Source organism: Anser cygnoides, chromosome 5 (genome assembly GCF_040182565.1).
Source record: "Anser cygnoides isolate HZ-2024a breed goose chromosome 5, Taihu_goose_T2T_genome, whole genome shotgun sequence".
Lineage (NCBI taxonomy): Eukaryota > Metazoa > Chordata > Aves > Anseriformes > Anatidae > Anser > Anser cygnoides.
The window spans coordinates 24,634,183-24,652,119 of record NC_089877.1 but is presented as its reverse complement, the minus strand read 5'-3'; the positions used below and the strand labels follow the sequence as shown (position 1 = coordinate 24,652,119).

At 40.4% G+C, this 17,937-nt stretch overlaps 1 protein-coding gene across 2 annotated transcripts in view; it reads right to left on the bottom strand.

The window, feature by feature from the left end:
• The window catches only part of STXBP6 (syntaxin binding protein 6), a 112,570-nt gene extending 105,506 nt beyond the window's left edge, over positions 1-7,064 (bottom strand). The window contains exon 1 of one of the 2 annotated variants that reach the window (XM_048058773.2): positions 6,925-7,064. The gene's annotated coding sequence lies outside the window, so the exon portion shown is untranslated. Of the gene's footprint in view, positions 1-6,431; positions 6,453-6,924 lie in introns of those variants that run through there. The other variant, XM_013174284.3, reaches the window with a different exon arrangement.
• Between the last annotated feature and the right edge of the window lie 10,873 nt (positions 7,065-17,937).

Sequence of the window (17,937 nt, the reverse complement as noted above, 5' to 3'; positions counted from 1 at the left end):
TTTCTATTACAGGGTAATGAAGACCTTCGTATGATACAAGTCATCATCGTGAGAACAATCCTTAATCTTATATTTGGGTATTTCAAAAACAGATTATATAACTACCATCTTAGCATTTGAAAAATGTGTATCACTTAGTCCCATATTTACATACTAAAGTACTGCCTGAAACCTACCTAAAACCATAGGAGCTAGAAAAGTGAAGCAACTCCACAGGATGAAACACGCCCAGGTGCTATGTTCAGTTCCCAGTCAAGTCAACTACAGCCTCTTCTTTAATTTCCATAAGAGTTAAGTCAGAATTGTCCACAACCAATTATGAATGTATACTTCAGGCCCTGGTAAATTGAAAGTGACCTAAATATCTTACCTTAAAGCAACCTCAGTCTGCTAACATAATGTACTCAAATTAGTTTGTCGTACAGAAAAAAATATTAAAAACACATACATATTCACTTTGGGTTGCATTTTTCAAATACAAACCTTGCTACGTTACCAATGATGCAGGAAGTATCCAGCACCTGATAAAGCACTGAACCATTCTTTGCTGCTCTGACACTCACTTCTCAACAGCTGCAAGTATATATAGGCTATGGTGAAACTGATGTTCTTAAAATTTAAGTGAACAACTGACACATGTTTTCATTCTTTGTTAGGTTGGATTAAAATCAGTCAAAAATAATCCTTCCCCAAAAGGCATACTGAAAGTGTGTTGATATTGTAATTGAACATCTGCATTGAATGAGATAAAAATAAATAATTTGTTTATTTCACAGCTTCAGAAGTTTCAGGTCTATTAACTAAGAACTTCATTAATTCTGCCTAGAAATGGAATCACTCTTCCGCCACTTTTAATATAACGTGGATTGTTAATGCAACCTCCTAACATTAGAGCAACACATTAAGGTCAGAAGCCACAGGGAGGCAGGAGGGAAATAACATTACTGTTTCTGAAAGGCACCTGTGGTATAAGGAAAGTTCCCAGTTTAAGATGGCTCAGAAAAAAAATGGTAACTTCAGAAATTTTCAGATCTAGTAAATTAAAACTCCACGCTGTTTGTGAATGCCTCCCTGACCTCAGTTGGCAGTCTGTATACAAAGCAATGGGAAAAGAACAAAACAAAACCTTTTAGGTTTGTTATTCCATCTTAACCAGTCAACATCGAAATTTACAAATAGCAATTTCCTTTCAACATCCTACAAAACAAACAAAAGCTAATCTTAGCACAGCTTTTCTTCTAAAGAGAAAGGTATGATAAAAAAATTCCAATCATCTCAGAAACTAGAACCAATCAGGGGGGCTGGACAAGATGACCTCCAAAGGTCTCTTCCAGCTTCAACCAGTCTGTGATTCTGAGATCTTCCTTTCTATGTTTTTAAGTCAGATTGCTTTCTTCAGGCAATCACTTTTGTGTAGATATATATTTTAAAATAACAAAACTAAGGTGCGAATTCTGAGTTTTGATATCTACCTCTAAACCTGACTTTCAAAGACAAAAGACAGCTGAAGACATGTTCTTTTATTGGTCATTCCCAGTGGAAAGACGCATACTGACACCAGACAATTTTTTGTCTCTCTGCATCACCTAACTTGCATTCAGGGAAGAAAGAACTGGTAACAACAAAAGGTACAGAAGCTGTATATCAGCAAGGATCTGAGGGCCACCAGGAAGCCAGTAAGAAGTCCTTTGCATTGCTCGGAGTAAGTGGAGCACACCTCCTTTGACAATCCGTCTGTTCTCCAATGCACCATGCCTGAAAGACTCAGGCCCCAACAGTGCGTCCCACAGAGTAACCAAGTGTATAATGTTAGAGTACAGAACTGTTTGTTAACCCACGGTGAATGAATTCCCATACAAAACTAATTGAAGTGTTTTATACAGAAATCACACAGTTGCTAACAGACTAGTCACTAACCTCTGGGCATATCAGAATATTTGGATGCTCTTTATTGCAGCATTAGGAACCTGCCATACAAGTTCAAGAAACTAAATGAACTCACAGAAATCCACCATCTGAAATCTGCCAGTAATTGATTATATCTTTTCTTTCTCTATACTACTACTAATGATGACCTAAGCATCTTTAAATCAAGAGGGCAAGTCGATGTCCTTGCATAATGGCCCACAAAGCAAATGATTCAAGAGACAGCTTGTTAACATCCTTGAACTTCTAACTGCCAAGAGGGAGTTTCCAAGTGTGTATTACACATGGCCAAATGTTTGCTCTTCCCTTCCTCAAAATTACACCAGCAAGGTTAAGTGGAACTGAAACACTTTCCAATTTTGTACTTTAACAATCCTGAAAAAAAAAAAAAGTAAGCAAAATTAGGGAATTACTGTTTTCATTCTGTAATCAACTAATTGCAAGATATAAAAAATGCTTTCTGACAGCCTGCATGTATAGCAAAGAATCATCTGTGAAAAGGAGACCCACAACTAAAATCCATAAATAACAAGCTTGTTGGCCAGCAGAGCTACCAAGAAGAAAGGAAAAGCACTTACAGGACTTTTTTCACAGATTAACTACAGGCAAACACCAAATTTTATAAAAATTGTATTTCTGGCTTTATAGCAATGCTTCAAGCAAAATGAACTGTTTCCAGCACAACTTTATACATCACTTAACCAGGTTAGTTTTGATTCAGTTTAACTGGAGTGGGAGTTGGTTAACTCCTCTCCATGCACATTTACTATTTATTACTGAGGCAGGTTTAGCCGAACTGGTTTATGTGGAAACGAGACAAACTGAACCTACCTTGAAAACTGTTTTGCAAAGTCTCTCCATCTGAAGTGTTTCATACAGACATATATAATTTGTTTTTTCCCCCCTGTTATTAACAGATCTGGCTGTAATTACATCACTTGAGTTTTATGCTACTTGGAAACTTCACAGATGTAAAATCACATGCGATCTCTAGGAAAAGATAATGACGGGAAAGTGTCTAAAGTTTACCATGCCAGCTATTCTGTCAAGGCACAGGGGGAAAAAAAAAAAAAAAAAGAACAGAAAAGAAGAAAACTCCTGGAGCTAGCACTGTTCTCATGCTCACAGCAAGAAAAGAACCAAGTTTAAAGGGCAAGAAAGAAATGCCTTTAAGTGCTGGACTTTGATCTATATCAGCTCATGACACTAAAACCTTTAATAACTCATGTTCATAACCACTGGTATGAATTTTGCTCTGCTGAGCAATCCTGAGCTCTCATAATCCTTATTTTATTACGGAAATCAAAATGTTACAGATCAGAAATGTCTAGATTTTTTCCCTTGGGCTACTGTAGCTGTATTATCACTAACTGAAATCTGCATATAAAATTCAGAAGTTAAATATGTTTGCTTTAACATTGTCAAAGGTAGATCTTCCAAGCATAAAAAAATCCAACGTCTATGAAATCTTCCGAAGACTACAACCCACCCTTCCAGGAGCACTGCAGTCCAAACTGCTCCCAAACTTGCAGCACTCAAGGATGGCCAAGATGCCGTTCCCAATACTATTTGCCTAAGAAAAAATATGGAAGGGAAAGGAGGAAAAGAAAACACTCTTGAGCTAATCTACGGTCATGCAATCCTAATTGGCAAGGAATTAGGATCTCTCATACTTGTGACAAAGAAGCCCCACAGCATCATTCTGTGTTTCAAAGTCAAAGAACTCAGGTGCAGGGGATGTCTGCCTACGATTGGGATGGAAAAACATGCCTGAGCTTTACCTTAATGCTCAGCTATGTAGTCTGGGCTGTCACAACAAACAGTGTATGACAAAACTCAACTGGGTATTCAAGAAATGTATACGGGAGAAAGAAAACAGATTTCCAGAAGACGACCTCTGGGGATGGAGGGAGGGTATCAGGAGTCTGAAAGAGTTTGAATGCACTGATTTTGAAAAATTGTCTAGTCTCTGTTCTTCCCTCTGTTACCCAGTGAATACATTTCACAAGTTTATTTCTGCTATATATAGCCTTAAAAATACATTTGCTTCCTGAGAAACCATCATTCATTTCTGAGGTAGCACTTTAGTCAGAGGAGTGGAAAAAAAAAAAAAAAAAAGGGAAAAAGGCAGGAATAGGAGGCATTGCCCTTTCCTTGTCCCCTTAAACCAGAGTTTCCCCACTTACATGAGAGTTCAAATGCTCTATGACATTTATTGCCTTTTCCGTCTCTTGTTAACATATTGTTTGTAATTGATGTTATTATTTAAGAAATTTATCTCAGATACCAGCATACTTCTTCAAAAATAAAAAAAAAAGGTTTACTTATTCTCAATTAAAGACTTGTAGAACCAAGTTATAGAACCCATGTTATACTACAAACTACCAAAAACAATCAGGTAATATTCATTAGCACTGGTAAGATCCTAGTTTAGATTAGCCCCAGTCTGTGTATCCTGACTCCAAACTACAAGAAATAAACCAAACACATAAATTTAGACACACTTATATAGAGTTAACACAGTACTGCATGCTGCAGTCATATCCAAAAGTGTATTAATGAATTTACTGGCATATCTGGCTATGATAAAAATTAATGCCACAGCTTTTTAGTTCATCCATTTTTCAAATCCCCAACATCACTACAGACTGCCAATCAAGGGCTATGAAAATTAAGTGTTCTCTTGAAGGACTTGATTTGTCTCTGTATACACATTAGCTAGAGCATTCCTGTTTGGTTAAAAACAGGAGAAATTAATTTGTCATCTATCATCATGTTATCCAAACACTGGCTTCCAAAACTGTGATTAAAACACTTTTGTACAACCTTGGCAAGGCTAACTTACCAGCTGTACACTGAAAAGGAACATTAAGTTACAGAGGATGAAAAGAGAAAGAACAAATGCACTATTATTCAGACAGCTTACCTCCTTCAAAAAACGGACCTACGGCTACTGCCCTATAGAATCTGTTTTTACAGGATTTTATTCATAATACAACATAGATCTTCTATGCCCCATATTTTTTAAAAACTGCACATTTTTGATAAAAGGTACTTTTAAGTTCTCTAAAATTTACACTCTAATCCACTAACAACAGTACAAAGTATCTACTGAGGAGTTCTTATTTAAGAGTGAGCTTCTAGTATGAGTAGCCTACGTAATAAACAAATACACAATTGGGAGGGGACAAAAACCCCTTCATACTAAGGATTTTACAGTTAGCTTATTTTCAATACATCCTTACTTCCTAAAAAAATCACACATGCACAAAAAAAAGGTGAGATGATCTGAATCCACACCTAGAAAAAAAGCCCTAAGCAGTTACCACCCCTGGGCCTTCCACGGCACACTTCACTGCATTCTCATCATGCCTCCCTAACTCAAGGTGTTCAGATCCAGACTGCGCATGGAGGGGACACTCAGGAATGCGAAGATAAAGCAAATGGAGATGTGAAATCAATGTGTGTGACTTAAAGCAGTCTCAGTGCCCACAGCAAACACTCCTATGCAGTGGTAAAAGAACACTTACTTTCCATAGCACAGTTCCTCAAGATTTTTTCCACCTGGCAATTCCTTCACCTGAGAAAGCTATCACAAAATGGTGCTTGGGCTAACTCCCAAAGGAGTGCTTTCACCCTGCCCTGAAAACATCACAGTACTTCTTTTTTCCTTTATTTAATTTAGTGCATCTTTAAAGGTAGCATCCAACTTTTAAGGCATATTCTTAATGTAAATCAAGAATGTGCACAAGGGAAATTAGGGTGGCACGACTACGCCGTAACTGCATCCCCCCAGGTAGAAAGACCCTTAAACATTTTACTGAAAGAGACCTTTTCTCCAGTAATGTATCAAGCAGATTACCATCTTCCCTAAGGAGGATCATTCTTCCTAGAGGCAAGAAGCTGTAAAACTGTATTTCATTGGGGGGTGGAAGAAAACAACTCATCATCGTGATTATTCATTCAAGCTATCCCAAACATGTCTTTTGTGTTCGTTACTTCAGAGCCCACCACATTCGTGGTTTTCAAGGACTCTTTAAAGCAGACAACTACACTCACTGAACAATTCAAGAGCCAAGGGGTGCTTGGAAATGAGATATACGGAAAAGCGACCTATGACTTGCTAAAAAAAGAGTACATCACCACCAAGGTGCAATTTCAGTGCTGTCTGTTTACCCCTCTCTTGTGAGAGGGATGGCAGGGCACCGAGATCTCCTCCGTAGCTAGATGCTGCAGCCTGGAGATGTTGCAATCCAAAGAGAACCGAGACACTACACTGACATCCTCCAGCCTTGCACGACGAGAAAGGATTGCTCCCGTCCTCAGTAATGCCAAACACAAAGAGATGCCAGATTATTCCCACCACGTGAGCAGGAACTCTTAAAACTCTTAGAAGGAATGCCACGGGGCTGTGGATCCCGTTCAAGCAATGAAAAGCTGTAACACTATTTCTGACTCATAAAGGGAAAACAGCCAAGCTGGAGATATCCCGAAAGCTCGCTTACATTTATGGAAAGACGCAGGGCTTCTGAAAGGGATGCAACTCGCAAAACGCAAACTCCTCTGCCTGACAGAGGGCAAGACGAGGTGAAAACAGACCGGCACGTTTCTGTAAATAGAGGTCAATATCTCCTCGAACTTCGGACTTCAGCAGCGCCCGTGGCACAGCGATGCCGATAAAAGCAGCCAGGCGCTCCAAGTTTTACTTTCCCATTAACAGAGCCGCCTAGAACAGAAAGCAGGGAGGGCAGCGGCGGCGGCGGCTCCCCCGGGCTGTGAAGGTTACCCCTAAACACCAGCTGGAAGCAGCCCAGCAGACCCCTCTGAACGCTCCCGGCCGGCTGTACGCCGCCCTCCACCCCTCGGAGCAGCTCACCGGGGGGAACCCGGGGAGCCCCGCCGCCGGCGCTGCGCAGGTTTTGGGGTGTGCTCCGAGAGCCCAGCCTGCCGGGCTCCCCCCGGGGATCCCCCAGCGCGCCGCGGCCGCCCCCCGCTCACCTTCGTGCCGGCTCGGCTCGGCTCGGCTCGGCTGGGGCCCGCCGCCCTCCTCCCCGCGGCCGGGTGCCGCGCCGCCCCGCACGGATCTCCCGCGGCGGCAGCCGCCGCGCTGCCAGCGCCGAGGCGTGAGGGCGGCCCCACGTGCGCCGGCTGCGCCAATCCGCGCCGCCCGCCGACCGACGGACCCCCGCCGACCGACAGACGGAACCCCGCCGGCCGGCAGGCACCCGCCCTCGGCCCCGGCCCCGGCCCCGGTCCCGGCCCGGGCCGGCCTCGAACCGGCGGCGCGGCGGGCGCTGCGCGGTGGAGGTGGCGGCCGCGGGGACAGGAAGCGGCTCCGGGCCACGGGAGGAAACCAACGCGCCGGGACCAGAGTTTGGGACCTGCCGGCGGGGAGGGGACAAAGGAGCCCCGCTGGGCAACGTCAGGGCCGAGCCCCGGCTGCTGGAGTTCGGGCGGACAAAGCTGCGGAGCGGAGTTACTCGCTAAAGCAGCCTTCTTTACCGAAAAACTCGGTAAAGCAGACTTTTAGCGCTCTCGTGAGTTTCGCAGGAAAACTGGAGCGCGCTCGCTCGCTGTCACAGAGTACCGGCAGTGTGGGGCGGGCTCTGCCTGCCCAAACGGCCCCCAGGTGGAACAACAGCACGGAAAGAAACACCGGCGGGGAACCTTCCGTCGGGAAAGTATGGGAGCGACTACTCAGGCTCACACTGGGACCCCGAAGGCAGCGCCATCACGTTCTGCTGGAGCATCAGACCCCGGCCCACAGCCAGAGATCGAGGCTGGAAACAAAGTTTGTCGCCACACGCTCCGCTCCTGGTGCTATGAGGTGCCCGGCCCCATGCCACGGAGCTGGGACTGCTGCCACTCTTCACGGTGGCAGCACTGAGAACCTAGTGTTTAAAGACAATGCTGTGCCCAGTATGAAAATAAACACTCTCGCGATGTATCAAAATATTTTGGTGCTGCATTTTGCAATGTTTATAACACTGCATTTTTGTGTGATCGGCAACGTGAACTGTAGTTAGTACAGTTTCCGCTTGTTACAGAAAATGTAATATTATTGGTTGCTCCCTGTGTGTGTGTTTCGTCCCCGTCATTTAATCTGATGGTTACCGATGCTGTGCAGTGGCAGTTGTTCACAATGGCCTCAGCCTCTCAGACCATTACAGTCTGCCGTACTGCTGCTCCTCCAGGCCTCCCTTAAAAGTGCTCTGAAATGCAGTGAATGACTCACGTTATTGGTTAATTTTAATAGCTTTTGCACGGGTGTCGTGGAAACAGGCCGATCAACTTTTGTTGTAGGCAACAGCCACCCACAAATGCCTTACTTCCTCCACATCTTAAATATAAAGATGTTCAGCCCCCAGTGCCCTTCAATTTTTAAGAATAAACTTCCAAAAGATAGATCTCTGTTTTGTGTGAGTGAGCTCGGTTGCTGTTACAGCTAAATGTCTCCGGCATCCCTGGTGCTGTGGCCGCATGCACAGCCCTGAGAAGGATGAGGGAACACAGGCCACAGCTCTAAGAGGCAAAGCCGCAAACAAGGTTACTCCTTCATGTAGCAGTAGGGGCAATCAGAACTGTTGACATGCTGAGTCCTTTCAAGAGTTCATGACTAACTTTTTCAGAAAGATGAACTTGGGAACGTCCAGATGTGATCTATTTTTAGATAGTGCATAAATACAGAGTCTTTTAAACTTTGCTAATGTCTCCACAACCACACAGACCAGTAACACAAGCTGAGAAGGTCATTTCATTGCCTAATGCCAGAAACCAAGATGAAAAAAAAGCTGAATATGCTTTTGGGAACAATCAAAACGACACCTGTCAGCCCTTCCATGTTTTATTCCTTTATTCTTATTCTAGTGTTTTCTGGTGGTTATTTTTTTTTTCCCCTGTAGATTCTCTGCAGGTGATATATTTCAGATTAGAGCAGAACTTGAAGTCCAGCTTTTAATTTTCAGCTACTCTCAGGCCTTTCAGATGTGTCTCAGTTTTGCTCCCATCATCATTTGATCTGATGGTATTTACTTTTGGTAAGTTAACTGTTGCTACTAGAATGCTGAATTATGTTGATGGACTTCAGTTTATGTTTAAACATTTACAGTGACTTGTACTGTTCCTGTAAAAATGCCTTCTTCAACGTCCTTGGGCCTTGTCAGGCCAAGTGGCACGTGTGTGCTCAGCCATTGCTCCCATCCTACAACTGGATACATTTATTACTTAGATTAACACACCAAAACTGTCCAACAGACTCCAGCCTTCATGCCTGGACCTCTTTGGCAAGTAAGTGCATTTACACATAACTCATACAGAGATCTGTCAATCAACTATATAAAATTTTTTGAGTGCCGAAGGGTTCTGACAAGTGATGTCTGGTAGAATGAAATGAATAAATTTGAGAACCTAGTGCCCACAGCAGTATGCCAGACTCTTTCACAGAGCTTACTGTCTTCACGGTAGAACAGGTCATGCATTTGTCTCTCTCCTACCCAAATCCATATTCTGCTACCTCGGTGTTAACTAACCTCACTTTTGACCTAAACATCCCTTACAGCAATCTCTGGCTAGGAAACAGAGCTTAAACCCAGCAAGCGATACTGTCTTAAACCGCTTTCAATAATTCTGCCAAAGCACATCTCTTCAGAGCCACGAGAGTTTGCAGGGCTGAGTTCTCAGAAAAAAAGACGCTGAGCTTCTTCTGCATACATTCTGTGGTCCTGTGGAATCAGAAGGGAGGACCAGATTCTGAAATTCCACTGAAACAGAGCTACTGAGATCTTCCTGATGGCTATCCAAGCCTAAGACTCATCCAAGCATCCAAAAGCAAAACTTAGCCTTTGCTCCAGGAGCAGTTGAGATTGTGGAAGTGGCTTGAACATGAGATAAACAAGATTCTTAAAATTAAATTTCGGACAATAAACTGCTTCCCAGAAATATTGCCTCCAAGTGTAGGCTTAATGAAATGTCATGCAGGCCTGGAAAGCAGGAAATCTATTACAGCTGTGCAGCTGTACCACTGGAGTGCCTAGGACTGTCACTGATAACCAGCCTGATAAAAGAGTAATGAGCAGGATGTCTGTAGTCCATCACAGGACTAACAACAGACCATGCAGACACCTGAATACTATATGGGAAGTTGAGTTGGAAACGATCAAACATAACATTTAAAGATAGCATAAACTGAATGAATGAGGCTGCTAACAACAAGTGCTGCTGTTCATGTGCATAGCTAAAGTCATTAGCCAATTTAAATGCTTGACAGGTGCAAGATAGTGATAACAACTCATAAGAAAGTGCATGGTACAATGAACTATGTGGAGGGGGGAGCTGTGCCTCAGACTTATGGATTTCTCAGGCTGCAGCACAGTTAAAGCCAGAACTGTGTTCTGCTGTCATTTGCATGCAGTGCTATTCTTGCTAATTGCCAGAGCCCTCAGATCAGAAAACCCCACATGGCAAATCCAAGCCTGTGCTTACAAGTAATGAAGTGAGTCAGGGGACATGGTAGGTGGCAGGGTCAGGCTCTAGAGCCAGTGGTGTTGCTGTCACCTCGTGCGCAAGCAGCCAGCCAGAAGAGTCACAGGTGGGGGCTATGGAGGGCTGGCAGCAGGAGGGGTAGACCTTGTGCAGAGTAGATAAAGGCAGGAACTAGTCATCTGCGATGAGCAGTGTGTATCCTACAAAACTATGGCGTATCCCCAGCGTGTTCTTTGAAGGACTGTAACTCTGCTTTTCTTTTTGCTTCAGAATGAAATGAACAGTATTGCTTTTTCTGATGATGAAAGAATGCATGCATAAGTAAGAATATAAATCGGCAGGATTCCACCTGTATTTCTCAAAATGTACAAATACGTTTTTAACATAAAAGTATAGTTTCTGTCATCCGTGCTGAATGATATTTTCATCTGGAAGTGCTCAGTATTAATAAATATTGATTAACAAAAAGAAATTGTATACAACCTGATACACAGAATTAATAGGAATTATTAGTGTTTGCAGAAAAAGGAGTTTTTTCACTGGTATCTTCTGATGCTTATTAATTTCCTATTTAGATTAAAAGTAATATCCCTAGCTGCAAACCCAGGTCTCCCCTAAGTCTTATCTCCAACTGAAAATTACAGTGTTTAATTAAGAATAAACACAGTCCAAAAGAAATAGCCCTTAATTCAAATCTAATTAAGATAACATCAAGGTATATATATAGGTGTGTGTGTATGTGTAAAATCAGAATCTCAAAATACTAGGATACATTAGAACTGTCCAGCTTCCTCAAATAAGGGCACGAGAGCTTATTGTCACAGGATGTGCAGGGACCAGTTTAAAGATAGCTATCTAAAAATGAGACAAAGAAGAATTGTCTTTCAATACCAGTGATATTTCAGAAAGCTCTGGAACATGCAGCAAGGCAGCGAGAAGCACAAGTGAACCTCAGAGGTCTTGGAAGAGTTTGTGACATTGTCCTAAAGTTCCCAAGATTTCCTTTTCAAAAGACATACTGTGGGTTAGGCACCAGTAGGAGGTTTAAAAGGTTTTGCTTAGTACTTGCTTATGGGACTGGGAAGACTGTAGCATTTTATTAAACCTGATTGGCTTAGACACTAATTGCAGGTTTGTCTTGAACAGCAGATAAGATCTATGCGTAATGCTTATCATTACTAGGGGAGTGCACAGCATATGGCTGTGATGTCACCTGCTGCCTGGCCTGACGATGGATATGACTTGACCACAGAAATTCTAGCGTGATTTGTAATACAGTATGGGGAATGCAACAGCAAATTATCTATCATTTGTGTGGCATGCCTTTCTGTTTATCATCAGTAAGTGCTTAGTAACATAGCCATGTGGAGACTAGTGCTAAAGGTCATTGGGCTGAGTATGAAATGTAAGGACTTTAGAACTGTTAGAAACGTGTTTTCATAACAGTTAATTTTAAAACAATTACAGCTGTGGATTTTATTTTATTTTATTTTATTTTATTTTATTTTTTTTATTTTTTGCTTTGGAGTCGAGAGTACCTAGCAATCAATCTGTACCTATAAATTATTTGAAAAACGCACTTTATGGTAAAGTGGAGAAAAAGCAGACAGAACTAGATAATTTACTGTGATACCTCTACAAAGCACTTGGAGAATATTTTATTGGCTCTGTAGTACTCCTTCCTAAATCATTTCCCAGATTACCTTCTTGTTCAATTCAATTTGAAACTGTGAATGGAAAAAAATCCAACTGAATTTGAAAATTTTTATTCTTCCAGAAAATCTTTTTTTTTTTTATCATGGCAATGATTATAAACCTTTTTTTTTTTTTTTGAGCATAAACCAATATGTGGTTTCATATTTAAAATATAAAACATACAAGAAATGCATTTTCCTCAAGTTAAAGATCATATTTGAAACAGCTTGATAATAATGAGGAGGAGAAGGTTTAAAGATTGTATAGACAGATAATTGAAGATATACTACATGCTGGAGGATGCATTGAAAATAGATTTTTGAAAACAGTCATGTTTTTTATCAGTATTATGATGTTGGCTTCACAATTGTTTATGAAGATCCAAACTTTTCAAAAAGCTCCTCAATCTGATTTCTATTTTTTCCTATGCAAATGACAAAATTAAACGATCAAACTATCTTGCCTTTCAGCTGACTGTGCAGGACAAATGAATGCTGTTGCTTGTGTGTGCAAGTGCCTGGGCCCAAAACTGAGTACAGGTGCGCACATACAAATACATGCACATGCCCTGAGTTCCTGCCTTTTTTTTCCCCTTTCTTTTTCCACCATTCACCATCTGTCTGCTTTTTCTGAGAACACATCAAATTAAAAATAATTTCAACGTTCTCTGTATGATAAACTTAATATGTGAAATTGTGTTAAATTCAGGACTAGATTTAAATCTGCTTCTAGTAAAATCAGCTATAGGCTCTGCTAACTAGTTACCACTGAAAGAGGTCCACTGATGACCAGTGCTGGAGGTTGCATGGAAATTATATTAGTCACAATTTCTGTGAACAGGTTCCTTGGACAGATGAACAGACAGGAAAGTATGTGTGAGGGGAGAATGTGCTGTTTTAGCATAATAAGGATTATTGGACAGAATCCAAATTACAACCTGAAAGCTGTAGGATACATTGCCCATATCAATGACAATAAGGTAAATCTTGTCTTCAGAGGCCGAAAGAATCCAATCAGTTGTCTTACGAATGAAATTCATAGACTATTTAATGAACATATATGTTTTCTTTATGTATATATCTGTATCTGTATCCTCCATACATATATATTTATGTGTGCATTTCTGGGGAGATAATTGAACGTTATCAGCTTCCTGAGATAATCACAGTCCTCAAAGGCTCAGTACAAGTGCCTGGGGATTTCTGCGCTAGACGTGGAACAACCTTGTGTGGTGAGGCCCAAGCAATGTGAAGCTGTGTACTTACCCTCCATTACCCACCTGGACTGTTAGGAGAAGAGCCTTACTTCAGAGAGAAGAGCCTTGGAGTTCGGTCAGTTCAAGCACTGTAAATATCTCAAACTTTTAAAGGTATCTGACTGCATACAGTAAAAAACAGTAGCAAGCTTAACACATTTTAAAGTATACTTAATAACTTTTGAATTTTATCTTATATTTAAGAAAATCAAATTTCAAACCATACACAGCGTAGTACCCATCCCCTACAGGCATTTGAAAAAAAGTCAGGTGAAATGGGCTTGTGTATTCTGACAATGAATCAAATGCTCAGTGGATAATTTTGTACTCCTTGTTAGCTGGTTAATGACACCATTCCCTGAGGGAGCTAGTCAGACAACGTATGTCAAAACCAGCATACATATATATGCATACATATATATGCACAGAAAAATAAAATAGATATCCAGTGTATTTCTTTCAAAGGTGAAGTCTAATTCATCCCATGATTTTACTTACACCTGAAATCACTTACCAAATAACACAATTGACAGCACCATCAGGTTTCTTTAAATACTAATAATGCTGTATGTAGCCAATATACACAGACATAATAAATTTAGGGGGAAAAATAAAAAGGTGAATGCAGTATTTTTAAGGATTTTAGCATGTGTAATGGAAAGGTGCTTTAGAAATGATTGGGCTTTAGGCTTTCAAAAAGAATAAATGACTTTTCCTTCATATAAGGAAATGGATTTTACTACGCACCTATATAACGTCCAGTGATGTTAACTTCCTGAGAATGCTTATAAACTTCCCAGGTACTTGAAGTTTGCTCTGAATACTCAGAGATTAATTTTAAAGTGCAATTCATCTGAGAAGTTTTCATTCTCAGAATAATAGTAACAATAATCAAACTAACTTCCTTTCATATCATTATTAATGTTAATTATAAACATTTGTTAGGATAAGTTAGACAGACCCTCTTTGCAACCTAAGCTTTGTCTTCATTAAGCTTTATTGTTAACACTTCTGAAATAAATAAATAAAGGATTCCAGATTGGTTGCTCTTAGCTACATTTTACTCCCTGCAAGTAAGGGAAGCAAAAACATAGTAAAACATTCTCAGTCCATGAAAGAGAAGAGATAATTAAATAATAAATCAATAAATAAACTAAACACAACCAATGTCTTGAGTAAGTTGTTTTCAAAATACTTTCAGTACCTGTAATTAATGATACATAAAATGTTGGAGTAGCCTTTTATTATAAATCTAATGAAGAAAGAGAATTAATGTTGAATACGTGTAATGAATATAATCCAGAATTTGTTTCAACAATGCGATCGCTCCCAACCCCTCACTCCCCAACCCCAGATCTATGGTAGCATATCTCCAAAGTGAAGTAACTCTGCATTCTGTTAACTATTCCACTTTCAAGACTAATGTTATTTTACAGGATAACCGAGGAAAGAGAATTTGTGTAGAAAATGAGAGCATGTGAGAAGTCATTGTACATGCAATTCATTTCTGTTCCATTTCTAGGCTATTTAATTGTCATCTGGCACATTGTCATAGTATGCTTTGTTTCACTATGGTGCTATTTATAACCTGCATAGCTCTGGCAAGCAAAAAAAGGTAAAATCTCTCTTTTATAAGCAATTTAGTGTCTAGATAAGCAGTGCTAAAATCAGCATTAACTAACACCATCTTGTTTAAGTGAAAAAAACTTTTGGATATTTGCTGTATTTACTAGCTTTTGTGTCTAAAGGCAATTTTTTTTTTTCTCTCTCCCCCTCCTCCCAGGTTTTGTCACATAATGCTTGGTTCTCACTGTGGGGGAATAGAAGAAAGCGGTCAGGCAAAAAAAATCCCCAAATTAAAAGGACAATTGAGGAAGAGAAAAACATGAAATAATATGCTCTTGCTTATATCCAAATGCTAATTTTAAAAGTTAGTGTTCTGAGAATAACAATATCACTGCAGCTAACTTACCTTTTTCCATTTCATCATCAATGCTGATGACAACTGTTCTACAGGGTGAGCTGGCCCAGCTCTGAAATGTGCGCTTTGACTTCATTAGGTTCTTGTAGCTAGCCAATTTCAATGAGGTTGCTTATCTTTTCATCTAGCAACCTTCCCCAAATTTTCTATTCATTTTCCTTTAATAAAGTAAATGTTTTCCTTGTATACCAGTGAAAATATTTCTAAGATTGGAAATACATGTATATATTTTTGTTCAGCTTTTCATACAGATGTAAGATTTCAAAGTCCCTCCCCTACTGCTTACAGCCTGTAGGCCAAAAGACATTTTTTCTTTTCTACTGGCACCTTTTATCTGGATGTCTTTAATATTCTGGTGTGCAACAGTGCAGATGCAAGTGTTTGTGATAGTAAAGCCTTCTCCCCAAGATAATAAAGAATACACTTCAACAGTGCATAACATTATATACAGATAACTTCACTGTGTCCTTTAAGAAGTTAAGACCATTCAAAATAAGTAAACTGAAAACTTCATGAAATTCTGTATTTTTTTTCAGAACATATTTTATTTTGAAATACTCAGTGAACTGTGATTTTGTTCTCAGATGATAAAAATGAGAAGAATGGCTAGAATTATAATTTAACATAATAGAAACAGAAAGCTAAACTAAACTAGAGAAAAGGTTTTAGGAAAGAAAGGGTTCTCTTTGCATCTAAGGCCACACATCCATTTTCATTTATAGGGGATCCCTATACCCCCAGATCATTAAGTAGTACAGATTCATATAGGATCAGGTATGAATAAAGAGAGCACATAATATGGCATATACATCTGCATGCTGTGTGAGCATGTGGCCTGCTTTTCCAGATTGCCTGATGTTTTTCCTCTGCTTATCTGCATGGCACATTGAGGAGAGCTTTTGGCAGCTGGTTCACAGGCTTTTCCATTTCTGAGCTCAGCCCTGCAGCAAATTCCCAAACAAAGAGCCACATTGCTACCAGGACACTGTTACCTTTTAGCCCAGTCATTTACACAGTGCTTTTTGGAAGCCTTTCCAGTCTGAAACCTGACAGCAGACCTACAAGTGGTTATGGAGTTGTGCAGTGAAGTGAATCCGACTGCCAGATTTCTGTCTCATATACATGGAGAGGTACAGACATCTGCTGCAGATAGTCAGGATCGTGAAAAAGGTACAGACTGAGGGCTGTAGAGTAACCATCAGTGACGGGAGAGCTTCCGGATGAAAGAGCTGATGCCCATGTAAGTCTGTGCTGAGTTCACCCTTAGCTGCTGAAGTAAACAACTGACCTCCAAGGACAGATATTTTCTGGAAGACAGCAAGCTTGCTGTTGACTATCATCTGGCTAAATAACTGAGGAGGTGGCATTCACCACTTGGAAATCTCTTGCCCATCATCTCTGTGAGAAGTGAATACAAAAGAGACCATCCCTTGGATTTTCTGCCCCCAGTATACATGAAATCCCTTTTCAAAAGTTAAAAATGTAATTTAGTCAATGTGCATATAAGAATACTGATATCTGAGTTTTGTATTGCTTCAGAAAAGTAGAAACCTGCAAATAAGATAAAATTGCTTTAAAAACACACTGTTTACCACAGTGAACATATACTTTCATGAGTGAAAGAAGGATGGGGCAGGAGCTCAGACTCTTGATTTTCAGTGGCAGACAAGTCTAACAATATTATATTTTACTTGATTTTTAAATCACGGAACAAAAAGCTAAAATTCCATTCTCAGATAACTGAGGAAAATTTTAAACCTGAACTTTTTTTTTTTTTATGTCTTTGTAGGCTATTGTGTCTGACATAAAAGTAATTTCAATATGCTGTCATACTTTGAAAACATTTCTTGCATTGCCTTAGATGATGTTGACTGTGGAAGTCTATTTTAATTTCCAGCAAGAAAGCCTAAGTGGCCCTTATGTAGCTGAACTCCACATCCCAGATCCTGGTTTCTGAAAGAGACTCAAGGCTATCGTAGCAATTCTGATAGAGAAGGAAAGGCTAAGAAGTGTAAGCAAGTGGAAAGAGGAAAGGAAAGTTCTGCTTTTTCTTTTCTTGGTCTGGGACACTCTACCAACCTCTGTTGTGTCTGTTCTGATGAGAGGCAACGGTGAATTCATCACAAGCTCCTTGCTGATTCTCTTGCCATGTTGGAAACTAGAGTGAACATCTGAACTCTGGCTGTATGGTTGGCTTGCCTGCAACAGATGTGCTTTGTGTGCTTCTTTTCCTTAGCTGGAGGCATCACATGTATGACTTGCTACTTCAGAATTTTTCCGTTGTTACATGTTTTTCCAGACTTCCATGCTATCCAGCATTCCTTCTGCATGTTAAATACCTTCATCTTGCAGGAGTTCCACTATTGGCCAAAAAATTGGAGAAGCCATGAGGGAGATTACTGAAGCAAAGCAGCCTGTCCCTGGCACATTGTACAACTTCTGGGGAAAAATATAGGTGAATTTCTCCAAGCTGCCAAATCTGGAGATGTCTTGGCCATTCTAGAAGTGGGAAAGAGAGAAGAGAGATTTGGAGAAAAATATGAAATTGCATATTTCATCTGGGATTTACAAGGGGACAGAGGAACAAAACCAAATTCTT